The sequence below is a fragment of the Mangifera indica genome, chromosome 1, assembly GCF_011075055.1.
Source record: "Mangifera indica cultivar Alphonso chromosome 1, CATAS_Mindica_2.1, whole genome shotgun sequence".
Lineage (NCBI taxonomy): Eukaryota > Viridiplantae > Streptophyta > Magnoliopsida > Sapindales > Anacardiaceae > Mangifera > Mangifera indica.
Window position 1 is genome coordinate 20,459,846 of NC_058137.1, and position 12,844 is coordinate 20,472,689.

The following is a 12,844-nucleotide window of genomic DNA, read 5'->3' on the forward strand; positions in this document are numbered from 1 at the left end:
TGTGATGTAACTCAATGAGTTTGTTAATGGAGATGTGAAAGTGAAACCCTCTAGATAGACATGGCAAATGGGTGGGGAAGGCCAAGTATTGATTAGGTCAGGATAGATGTGGATAAAAAATATATTGAGTTATACGAGTAATAATGGATCGACACACAGGTTATCTATTAATATTAATTTTTTAATGAGACTAGGTACTAATCAGATCGATATAAGTGTAAATAAAAAATATATCGAGTTACACAGATAATGATAAGTTGACCCACGAGTTACGTATTAATATTACTTTTCATTATTTTTCTTTTATTTTTATTAATTTAATATATTCTTTTCGTAATTTTCAATTAAATACATAAGTATTTCATAGAAGAACGAAAATCATCTCAAATTATACAAACGTTTTCTGTGGATTTAAAGAATTTTAGCATTAAGCAAAAAATAAATATTTATAATAAAGTGTTTAATACTCATATTTTTCAAATTTGTTTTCAATATAATAAATTCTTTAATTTTAAAATAAATTTGAGTTTATTTCATATTAAGAAAAGAGAAAATATATAAAATTTGTGTTGAGTATATTGTAAGTTTAATGTTAAAGAGAAGAAAGAAGATGAATAGGAAAAAAAGGGTGACCAATGGGTATTTGCAAATATACTTGACTTATTCCCAAAAATTTATTACCTACAGTATGGGTTTAAAAGGGATTCCAGCCAAAAAAATAAATTTATACCTATATTTCGGTGGGCTATCCATAGCTCTTACAAAGGACCCGCAAATGACCTACTCATTTTGGCACCTTTATCTAGGGTAAAGACAAGCCCACGTTCAAATTTTTTCATCTCCCCACCATAGTAGTTGACTCTTTACCGTCACAATTAACTCTCCTCCTAATGACAAAGTTGATATGTTACGTTTCCAGATATTAATACGGCCGTTAACATTAACATTGATTTAATTGATATTAATGCCCATACATGCGTTGTAACAAAAATTTGCCCATGTTTTAAACGGGATGTAATTAATTGGATACGTTGTAGAATTAGCCTGATGGGTATTGACAAGAGATGTTTCTGACAAAACGAGATTTTTAAGGTATTAAGATCTACAAAGTCTAGCTTTTAGGCTTAGAATGTTCGCCGACGATTTTCACTCCTGTAAGTTGGTACCAATTTTTTATAAGTCGGATAAGACGAGTCAACCTAAGTGGTTAAGTAGTTAACAGTTAAACAAATCGATTTTAATTAGTATAAGACTGATTTGATTTACTCAATATAAAACATTATTTTTATTATAAAAACTTAAATTTAACATCTTAATTATCATATTTGAATATATATATTTTTAAATTAAATTTATTTAAACATTAAATAAGTCAATTATATAATTAATAGTAAATTATATTAAAAAAATTTAAATATTATTTTTAAATAATTAATCAATTTAATCACCCATCAATTGATTTGATTATTGATTGAATTAGATTAGTCTTTCTATTAAATTAATATCTGATCCTAAAAATAATCAACTTAGAATACCAATAAAATGTAGGATTAAATATTTTCCTCCAACTCAATTGAAAAGAACGTAGATATTAATATGTTAACCAATTTTTTTTCTTACCTTTAATATTACAACTTCATTTAAAACAAAACAAGACAAAAAAAATTTAAAAAAATCATAAAACAATTGATTTTACATAAAAGGGATTTTGAAACACTTCTAAAATCGGTGAGATCATGAGCCCTAACTAGACTCTCTCTGTGTTTGTTTTGCAGCACGACACTGCATTAGAAGGTGAACATTGGTGCTGCTACAGTTAATTTTAAAATTTAGTCATGCATTTGGTTTGTTTTTCGGGGAAAGGGGCTGCACAAGAAAATTAATCCATTAATATCCCATGGGTTTAGTCCTCGATATGTTATGCAAAACTTTCTTTACTAGAAAACCATTAACAGAGCAACTGGCGGCCAGTTGCCAAAAGTGTTCACCTTTATGTAGATCATTAAGGGTAGATTCAAATCGAGTTAACTCAAATTTAATTACCAATTTATTTTATTTGATTTTGAATCAAACGGTTATGGATCAAACTCAAATTTGAACCATGAGATGCTCAGTTTGATAAGCCTGTGTGCTCAAAATTCTATTATCAGTTCTCATCGAATCTACACTTTGAAGCTAAGCTTAAACCTATCTCTACTAGTAATTTCTTCTTCTTTGGCTCCTCTTCATCCTCCAATTTCTTCTTTTTTCTATTTTACGAACAAAGCATTAATATGGTACGATAGAAAATGATATTGATATTGCTAAAACAAGTAGAACCTTGGTATCAACATCAATATTAGAACTTCAGAGAGCACTTCAAAGTCAAGAAACCTACTTAAGGACACTTCTTCATTATCTAGCAACACCATAAATGACAAATTGGAGACAAAGGAAACTAGATTTTGATAGGAGGAAATTGGTGACTGTGGTGGTGGCAATGGCTAGAGGATATTGATAGGTTACAATACGAAGCCCATGCGAGTCAAGCTCTAGCATCACCTGCCATATTAATGTCAAATTTAAGCTCATGTCCTTAAAAGATTGTCAAGTTTTAGTCTAGGCTTAAACTTAATTTCTCTTATATCAAGTTAAGTTCAAGTAAACTAAATTCGAGTTTAACTCAATTTGAATACACCGCTATCATTAGTCAATCAAGTCAATGGTGATAACAAAAAGACTACTATAACATGGCTTTGTCATAAATCAATGGAAAATAATTGGTTTTTTTTTCCTAGAGTGAATTACATTTTTTCACCTAAAGTTTTACCCCAAAACATTTTCCCATCCAATGATGTCATAAATTACATTTTTTCACCTAAAATCAAACTTTTTTAATGATAAAACAATCTCAATCAGTGTTATAAAATTAAATTACCATATTTTCTTAACTATTTTACTTTTCAAAATTAATATATTATCACAAATTTAAAAAATTAAGAAAAAATATTTATACACAGAATTTAGAAAAGGGAAATTTTATAAAAGGGCCAAAATATCCTTCCATTAAGCAAAAATGCCCAAAATCACTATTTCCAAGCCAAAATGCCCAAAATCACTGTTCCAAAAAAAATGCCTATGACTTTTTTTGAATACCAAAATTACCCTTCCCCTCATATTTATATAACTCTCCCACTCACTATGGGGGTTAAATGTAATTTTAGATAAATATGAGAGGTTTTTGGATATTTTACATTATAAAGACATTTTGTATTTATTTCAAACTTTTTCTAAAATGTCAAAATTACCCTTCCCTTCATTTATATAACTCTCCTCACTCACTATGGGGGTTAAAATAATTTTAGATAAATATGGGGGGTTTTTGGATATTTTACATTATAAAAACATTTTCATATTTATTTATTTATTTCATTACTTTTCCTAAAATGTCAAAATTACCCTTCCCCTCATCTATATAAACCCTCCTCACTCATTTTATTTACACACACTTCTCATATCACTCAAACACTCACTCTCACTTTCATTTTTTTTAACATCAATTAGTATGAATTCTTTCGGACTAAAGAAGTTCGTATTTTTGAATTCGATTCGAAAAAATACTATTCATAAAAAAAATGTATTTATGCCAATCTTAGCCTAAAACTTCATTTTATTTGTTAAGTCTAGTTTTTATGTCATAATATGGGGGTTAAATATAATTTTTGACAAGTATGGGGGCTTAAATGTAATTTAGGATAAATATGGAGGGTTTTTGGATATTTTACATTATAAAGACATTTTCATATTTATTTATTTATTTCATTACTTTTTCTAAAATGTCAAAATTACCCTTCCCCTCATCTATATAAACTCTCCTCACTCATTTTATTTACACACACTTCTCATATCACTCAAACACTCACTCACACTTTCATTTTTTTTCAACATCAATTATTAGAGATTCGTTCGGACTAAAGAAGTTCGTATTTTTGAATTCGATTCGAAAAAATACTATTCATCAAAAAAAGGTATTTATGTCAATCTTAGCCTAAAACTTCATTTTATTTGTTAAGTCTAGTTTTTATGTCATAATATGGGGGTTAAATATAATGTTTGATAAGTATGGGGGGTTAAATGAATTTAAGATAAATATGTGGGGTTTTGGATATTTTACATTGTTATGGGGTTTTAGATATTTGACAATATATACAGGATTTATATAACATGTTAAAAATATATAGGTATTGATTTGATACAAGATAACATACAAGAGTGTTAAATAAAGAAAGAGATAATTGATGGGTCAAATGAAATGTTATTAAAATTAGGGCGCATTTTCATATTAAACATTATAGGCGCATTATAATTGAAATTATAGGTTTTTTCGAGTTTCACCGCTTTAGGATATATCAATGCACATTTTCCAGATTTATGAAGAATTTTTCGATTGTTGCCATACTAGGGTATTTCAACTTTTAGATTCCGAATTTCATTTTTGTTATTTCGAATTTCATCGCTTTAGGATATATCGATTCGTATTTTTCAGATTTCTGAAGAATTTTTTGATTGTTGTCATTCTATGGTATTTCAACTTTTATGATTCAAATTTCAGTTCTGTTTTTTTGAATTTCATCGTTTTAGGATATATCCACTAGTATTTTTCAGATTTCTGAAGAAATTTTTTATTATTGACATTTTAAAGTATTTCAAAGTATAGAATTTGAATATCTATTTCAAAGTATAGATATTATAAAAACATTTTAAATGGAACGTTACAAACAGATAGATGTATTTTGATATAAGATAACATACGAAAATGTTATATAAATTGTTAAATAATTATAGGGGGATAAATAAAATATTAGAAAAATACGATGAGTTTTTTTTAATTATTAATAATTGTACGACTGATTTACATAGTTATTATTGATTTTTTTTTATTATAAATGAATAATTATCTTCAAAAACTTGTCATTGCAGGATTGATAATTAAAATGGATGGTTATGCATCGGTTCGTTACCAGGGAGAATGGATTCAAGGTCGCAACAACACAATGAAATATGTTGGAGGAGCCAAACAATTGATTAAAATCCCTTATAGAACAACATTCGAGGGATTTATTGAGCTTTTGACGAAGTCTTGCAGTATTGATCCAATGAAAAACTACATTCAAGTATCAATGAATCCAAGAAAAATTGAGCTCGACTGCCCCATCTAGATCCAAAATGATGAAGATGTTCATGGTCTTCTTGATATGTCCCAGTACTTTCAGGAATGTATTCCTGTTTTTGTTACATGTACCTCAATTGAAGGCAGAAGGAAGAAGATGAAGATGAAGATGAAAAAGAAAGTAGTTGGGTCAAAAAAGAATACGATTTGGAAAAGTTGATTGATTTCAGTAATGACCCGTTGTATATTGCAAACTCATGGGCTCATGGAGAAAAAGATATAGTTCCCTATTGGGGTGACTTTGATGGAAATAATATACCCGACATTCCTTCAGAAGATGTAGAGCCTGAGTATATGACATCAGTTACCGAGGGTATGGATAGTTTGCAGCTTGAAGATCCTACTTCAGGTGGTGGAAATTATTCTGGGCCATTTTTTGACAATGTCCCCACTGATCCATTTAGGTGGCTTCCTGATTTTCCTCCACAGCCATCAGCATCATCAAGTGGTTTCAGATCAATCCGAGAGGAGAATGGTGTCAAGATTGGTGATATTTTTCATACTAAAGTCCAATTAAAAGACACCGTGACGCAATTCACCTTACTTAAAGGAATTCAATTTGGTGTTAAAAAGTCTGACAAGAAACGGTGGGAAATTAAGTGCAAGGCTGAAAATTGTAAGTGGTATATACATGCAACCAAGTCCACTGTCGGTGATGTGTGGGGGATCAACTCTATGAATCCTACCCACACATGTTTAGTTGATCAAATTATGCCACATCACAAACAAGCTGGGGCCCGAGCTTTAGGTCAATTAATGAGATCAAAGTTTGTGATGATTGATCGAATTTATCGGCCTAAAGAAATAATTGTGGACATCGCCGATCAATATAAAATTGATATTTTCTACTCACAGGCTTGGCGGGCAAGAAATTGGGCTATCAATTCATTGAGGGGTTCACCAGAGGAATCATTTATGCTTTTACCAGATTATTGCTACAATCTACAACGTACTAATCCGGGCACCGTTACTGTTATTGAAACAGATGATGACCATCGATTTACGAATTTTTTCATGGCATTAGGATGTTCCGTTCGTGCATTTAGAGAATATCTTCGCCTTGTTATTTGCATTGACGCTGTTTTTCTTAAAAGTCGATATCTGGGGCATTTATTTATTGCGGTGGCTCTTGATGGTAATAATCAGATATATCCTATTAGTTTCGGTGTTGGCAAAAAAGAAGATCACGACACATGGTGTTGGTTTCTTATGAGAATTAAAGAATGCATCCCTAACCTCTCTGAGCTTGTAATAATCTCAGATCGACATCATGTTATCTACTCGACAATGGTTGAAGTCTTTCCAGATATCCACCGTGGATGCTGTTGTCATCATCTTCTGTGTAACATGCGAGCAAAGTATAAACGAGACTCAAAGGTATAGTGTAAACAAGCATTTAAATTTATAACAATTTATCCTTTTCATACATTTTGCTTATACTGAGTTTTCATATTTATTACTATTTTACAGGTTGCTGGTGCATATTGGAAAGCCGTAAAATCATACACAGAATCTGAATTTGGTTCGATGATGCAATCCCTTGACTCAGTGAACCCCCAAGCGGGAGCTTATCTATGGGATGTCAGATTTGAGCGTTGGAGTAGAATATACTTTCTAGGACATCGATACAACATCATGACCACAAATATTGCTGAGTCATTTAATGCCCTTGTCAGACATGCACGGGGCCTACCTATACCCATGCTTTTGGAGTTTATTCGTGGTACCATGCAACAATGGTTTTACGAGAGGAGAACCCATGCAAGTAAGTATCAAATCGATATTAATTAAAAGTTGTCTCATGTACTTTTTTCCACTTTGTTAATCATATTATCAAATGTGTTCTTAATATTTGTTTCAAATTACAGATGAATGTCATAACTTTCTCACCCCTTAGACGGAAGATAAGATCAGTAATCGTCTATCAAAGTCTATAAGTCTGGATGTTCGACCGATTACACCTACTCGGTATCAGGTTGTTGGATTTGGTGGATTCATGGGTATTGTGGACTTTGGTGACATGTCTTACACGTGTAGAAAGTTTCAGCTTTCACGTATTCCGTGCAAGCATGTCATTGCCGTTGCACGACATATGAGACTCACAAATGTGCACGCATGGGTTCATCCATTCTTTCGCACCGACATTTACCGTGCAACATATCAAGAACCGATCAATCATCTTGGAAATCAATGTGATTAGTTACACTCACCAGAAGACAAAGTTATATTGCCCCCCGTCCTCGATAGTCGTCGTCCAGGTCGTCCATCCAATAGAAATCGACGTCCATCGCAAGGAGAAATTGTTACATCGAGGATTTGCAGTCATTGCCATGAACCGGGGCATACACGAACCCAATGTAAATCCCCAGCACCGGTCCCGAGCTCTGCCCCGCAGCGTTCACATACAAAAGGCAAAGGAACGAGATCTTGACATGTTTATACTCAATTTTGTTTGTTATATGATTCTTCATTGTTGTACTTTAGTTTTATGTAACCGATGTATTTTTATTATTGTTTCAAACATGTAATTGTATTGTCATTTGATGTAATAAATTTAGTGTTTCGTATGAGTTATTTTAGTATTACTTTATTTTCTCTAATTGTTTCAAGTGTGTAAATGTTTAAGTAATCATATGTTTTTATTGTTTTTATTGTTTTTTCATGACAAGATTATTTAAAAAATGAAATCAAATATGATACATATCCATATATAACCACAAATAAAGTATATCATACACATATGCACATACAATAAATATATACATCTAAAATGGTGAATAACGATAAATATACATCCGTGAGCTACTCGATACAGTGAAAATACAACTGCGTCGCTAATCGTCGACGCATAGAGGTAGACGACTCTCAGGAAAAAACGTAGCTCCGTGCCAACGCCAAACACTCAAAAAATCGCAACATAAAGACGCCACAGTCACCGGAGCCCAACCCCTGCTGAGGGACATCCGACACTCGATGCAAAGTGAGGGGATCACGTCATGGAGTTCTCCCAGAAGCTGTCCAAAAATCGTCGCCTCTAATAACGTGGGAATAAAGGTCATGTACGGTCGCATGTGCTGCTCTAGAGTCCTTATATTTCCCGAATATGAAACCTCTGAATCGTACACCGTAATCGACCACTCACGAAAATCTATAACTCCGGCGACCCAATGTGCGTTCTCGAAGTTTATAGGGATGAAAACCTATAAACAGTGAGACATTTTAGTTACTTATCGTTGTCGTTAACCAATTGAATGTAATAGAAATATATATTAACTATACCTAATCGACCATCCCCCATGGTTTGTACAACAATCCCGGGGTGTACGCTGCATTAACCATCCTCGTGAAGAGCCCCGAAAACTCAAACTCGCCAATCGGTGTGGACTACCAACTCTTCCAGGCCATCTCAATATGGCCTTCAAAGAATGTGTGGGCAGTCATCCAACGCTGTGAGATAGTCGACTGGTGATCGTCCTGCTGCCGACGTAATAAAGCCAAAAAAGAATCCACATGCTAAAATGGTATAAACAAGTTCACGTGTTAGTTATTAATAAATATATCTAGCTTTTTACCAAATTATATAGTATAGACAACTCACATCGTCGGTCAACCACTCGCGCAACTCTACAACAAGCCTTCAGAAGTGTCCTTCGACTTCGATCCTATGAAGTACACATCATGTGTGTCCGAAGCCGCAGCTCTGGTATACCATGTGAGAAAAGATTTCTCACGGTCTGGCGCAGAGGATGGAATCGTCCTCAGTTACCGTTTTACCCTCCCTCTGAGTAGATTTGTATATGGGGTATGAACCAGTAGACCTTTCCGAACGATCCGACCACGTGTTGTACGAACCAACTGCATGTTACAAAAAACTATTAATTCATTATATCATTCAACAAAAACATACACATTATTCGATTTATGTTACCTTCTCTATGTATGCAGGAGGAGGTATAACTAGAGAATCCTGAGAAGCAGTCAAGTCAACAGCGCGTGCTCCGTCGATAGACTGCATAATTATATATTAAAACATCTTAGTGACATATATTTATCAATTATATTTATTTAGTAATTATAATTGATAAACCTCAATGTGAACGGTCTCAGAAACATCCTCCTAGAAGTCCCCTTCCTGTGAACTAATATCCACAAGCTTTTTGGTCAAACTCGGGATATCAACAAGTAACCAGAGTTGCTCATCCTGAAAAAGAGACAAAACATCATTTAAAAAAACATATAATATTAAAGACAAATTGATCAATGATATTTCTTAAATCCCCATAGCCTGAACTTCCGGGGAAGGTGTTCGGAGATAACCCTCGATCGATGATATGTCAATGTCGAGTCCCTATATGCATTAAAAGGAAAAAATGGTTAATGATATTTAATATAAAATATCATATGAACAATAATTTTCATACCTCTAGTGGACGATCTAAAATGATAGGAGATCCGATCGGTAAACCCTCCTCATGACGAAGACCCTATACAAATATATACCATGAATTAATCGATAACAAAATAGTATTAAAAATTAAGTTATAATGATAAGTGACATACCTCAGATCGGATCGGTGAAGTCACCAAAGGGTCAACCGGTGCCCCATCCTGTCGACTACCCTAAGATAATAGTAATATTAAATCTATTCAGTGACAAGCTTTATATATAACAATATTGTAATATAATAACAACATTGGGCACTAAATATAAATTTGAAATTATATACGTACCTCATGTGACTGATGGGATGGTATTGTGGTATCAATGGGGGAGGTCATCCCAATAACGTTGTCTCTCTCCTGTACGAATGTAATAATAGTTGTCAGAATAATAACACTGAACACATTTTATATAAGTAATAAATTAGAAGTAGTTTTACAACCTCAACGACGGGGGTTGGATATGTACGTGTGACGATGTCCTCCAAACGAGTCATACGATCCTCTAATCGAGTCATCTGAGAATAGATATCGTCACGTAATTGAGTCATCTGAGAAGAGATATCGTCACGAAAACTCGATATCTCACATAAAATCATAGCACCCCAGTGCGCTAATGTAGCATCTGATGTAGAAATACTAGGTGATACGAATGAGGGACACTGCTCGGTGGCATGATAGGTAGTGCGGTCGTCCACGCCAGGATGCTCCTCCACGCTAGGGTGGTCCTCCACTCCAGGATGGTCTGTCGTCCGTGGGCTCTGAACAACAGGGGAACATATAGGCTGCTCCATAATAGGAGGTTGAATAGACTCCTCATGTGTCTCAGAAGTCTCTACGGGTACATCTGAAGGTCCCGAGGATGGAGGAACCCCGTCTCCAGTCGCGGTCGGGACCGAAGAAGATGAGGAGGAATCAGCATCGGGTAAACTGGTGTACTCACGAATCTCAGCGTACCACGGTAAACCCTCCTCAATCACTGATGGACGAAGAGGGAATGTGACATCCTCCTAATGATGAAGATATATAAGTCAAAATAATTGTAACATATAATGAATTAATCGACTTATTAATTTACTAGTACATATCGGATCACCAGTGAAAATACGATCGATATAAGTCCAAACAGGGACGTCTCACGTACACCACCTCAACATCCGTGGGGACACATAGAGATCGACAAGGTCAATCCAATCGTGTAACGTCTCTAGAGTCTCATATATTCAATACTGTAATATAATCATTTACGATGTAAATAAATCAATTTATATTTTTGTCAATTAATATATATAAATAATAATATAAAACTTACCTGAAATGCGAAAGGAAATCCATAAAGGTCGTATTTACGAATTTTCTGCATCCGTCCGGAACAGACTCTCTCACTCGCCTGTGACATAGAATCATATGTCATCTGCCATACAGCGACGCCCCAAGGGTAGAAATTAAACCCGTCCAAATGATCAACTAACTATAAGTACTTCGTGGACACCTTCTTTCGTCGATCATTCCCCAACAAAACCATGTGTAGAATATACAACAAGGCGAGCTTGAAGAAACACGCTCGATGTCGTGATACTGCACCTTCGAACAATCGCGAAAGTACGTAGATCTGATCCTATGTCCGGAGGAGCGAGGAATATATGAAGAAACATCAGTCTGACGGCTAAACGAAAGCCCTGTCACCAACGCAAACTCAAACGGGCTAAACCTCACATCAACCCCGCTAATCCTAAACCAAAACTCGTCTCTGACAAAGGGTGGATGTAACTGTCGTAGTAGGAATGCATGAACCAACATCCCACAGAATTTGGTTTCAGGTAAACGAAGGAAGGACTCGAAACATGTCCTCTCAAATAGTCGCAGCTGACGCGGGGTCAATATAGAAGAAAGTCGAGATAATGCGGTACGCTGTGCACGAGATATCGCATCTGCCCGGAAGTGTCTGGACTAGTTGGGAATACGCAACTCACTGTCAACTCGTCTTCTTTTGCGAGAAATATCCTATAACAATCACGTAAAATTTGTTAGACATTCATAAAAATAAATATGTAAACAAATGTATTAGTGAAAAAAACATAAAAAGATGAGAAATACCAAATAATTAAAAAGAAAATGACAAAACTTAATAAACAAGAACTGAAATTCAAGTTCTATACGTTCAACTTCCGTAGAATGTTAACAATTAAAAAATCGATCGAAAATAACAAAATATAAATTAAGTTATCCTGAAATGACGAAAAATAGAAAAAACGAAACTTAAGTTCAAATTTTATAGGTTGAAATACCTTAAAGTGACAATAATCAGAAAATTGTTCAAAAATTTTGAAAATATGAATCGATATATCCTAAAATAGTGAAATTCGAAAAAACGAAACTGAAATTCGAATTCTATACGTTGAAATACCTTAAAGTGACGATAATCAGAAAATAGTTCAAAAATCTTGAAAATACGAATCGATATATCCTAAAATGGTAAAATTTGAAAAAATGGAACTGAAATTCAAATTCTATACGTTGAAATACCTTAAAGTGATGATAATCAGAAAATGGTTCGGAAATCTTGAAAATACGAATTGATATATCATAAAATGGTTAAATTCGAAAAAACAAAAATGAAATTCGAATTCTATACGTTGAAATACCTTAAAGTGATGATAATCGAAAAATCGTTCAGAGATCTTGAAAATACGAATCGATATATCCTAAAATGGTGAAATTTGAAAAAACAAAACTGAAATTCAAATTCTATACGTTGAAATACCTTAAAGTGACGATACTCGAAAAATCATTCGAAAATTATGAAAATACGAATCGATATATCCTAAAATGGTAAAATTCGACAAAACGGAGCTGAAATTCAAATTCTATACGTTGAAATACCTTAAAGTGACGATAATCAGAAAATGGTTCAGAAATCTTGAAAATACGAATCGATATATCCTAAAATGGTGAAATTCGAAAAAATGGAACTGAAATTCGAATTTTATACGTTGAAATAGCTTAAAATGAGGATAATCGGAAAATCATTCGAAGATCTTGAAAATACGAATCAATATATCCTAAAATGGTGAAATTTGAAAAAACGGAACTGAAATTCGAATTCTATACGTTGAAATACCTTAAAGTGACGATAATCAGAAAATCGTTCGGAGATCTTGAAAATACGAATCGATATATCCTAAAATGGTGAAA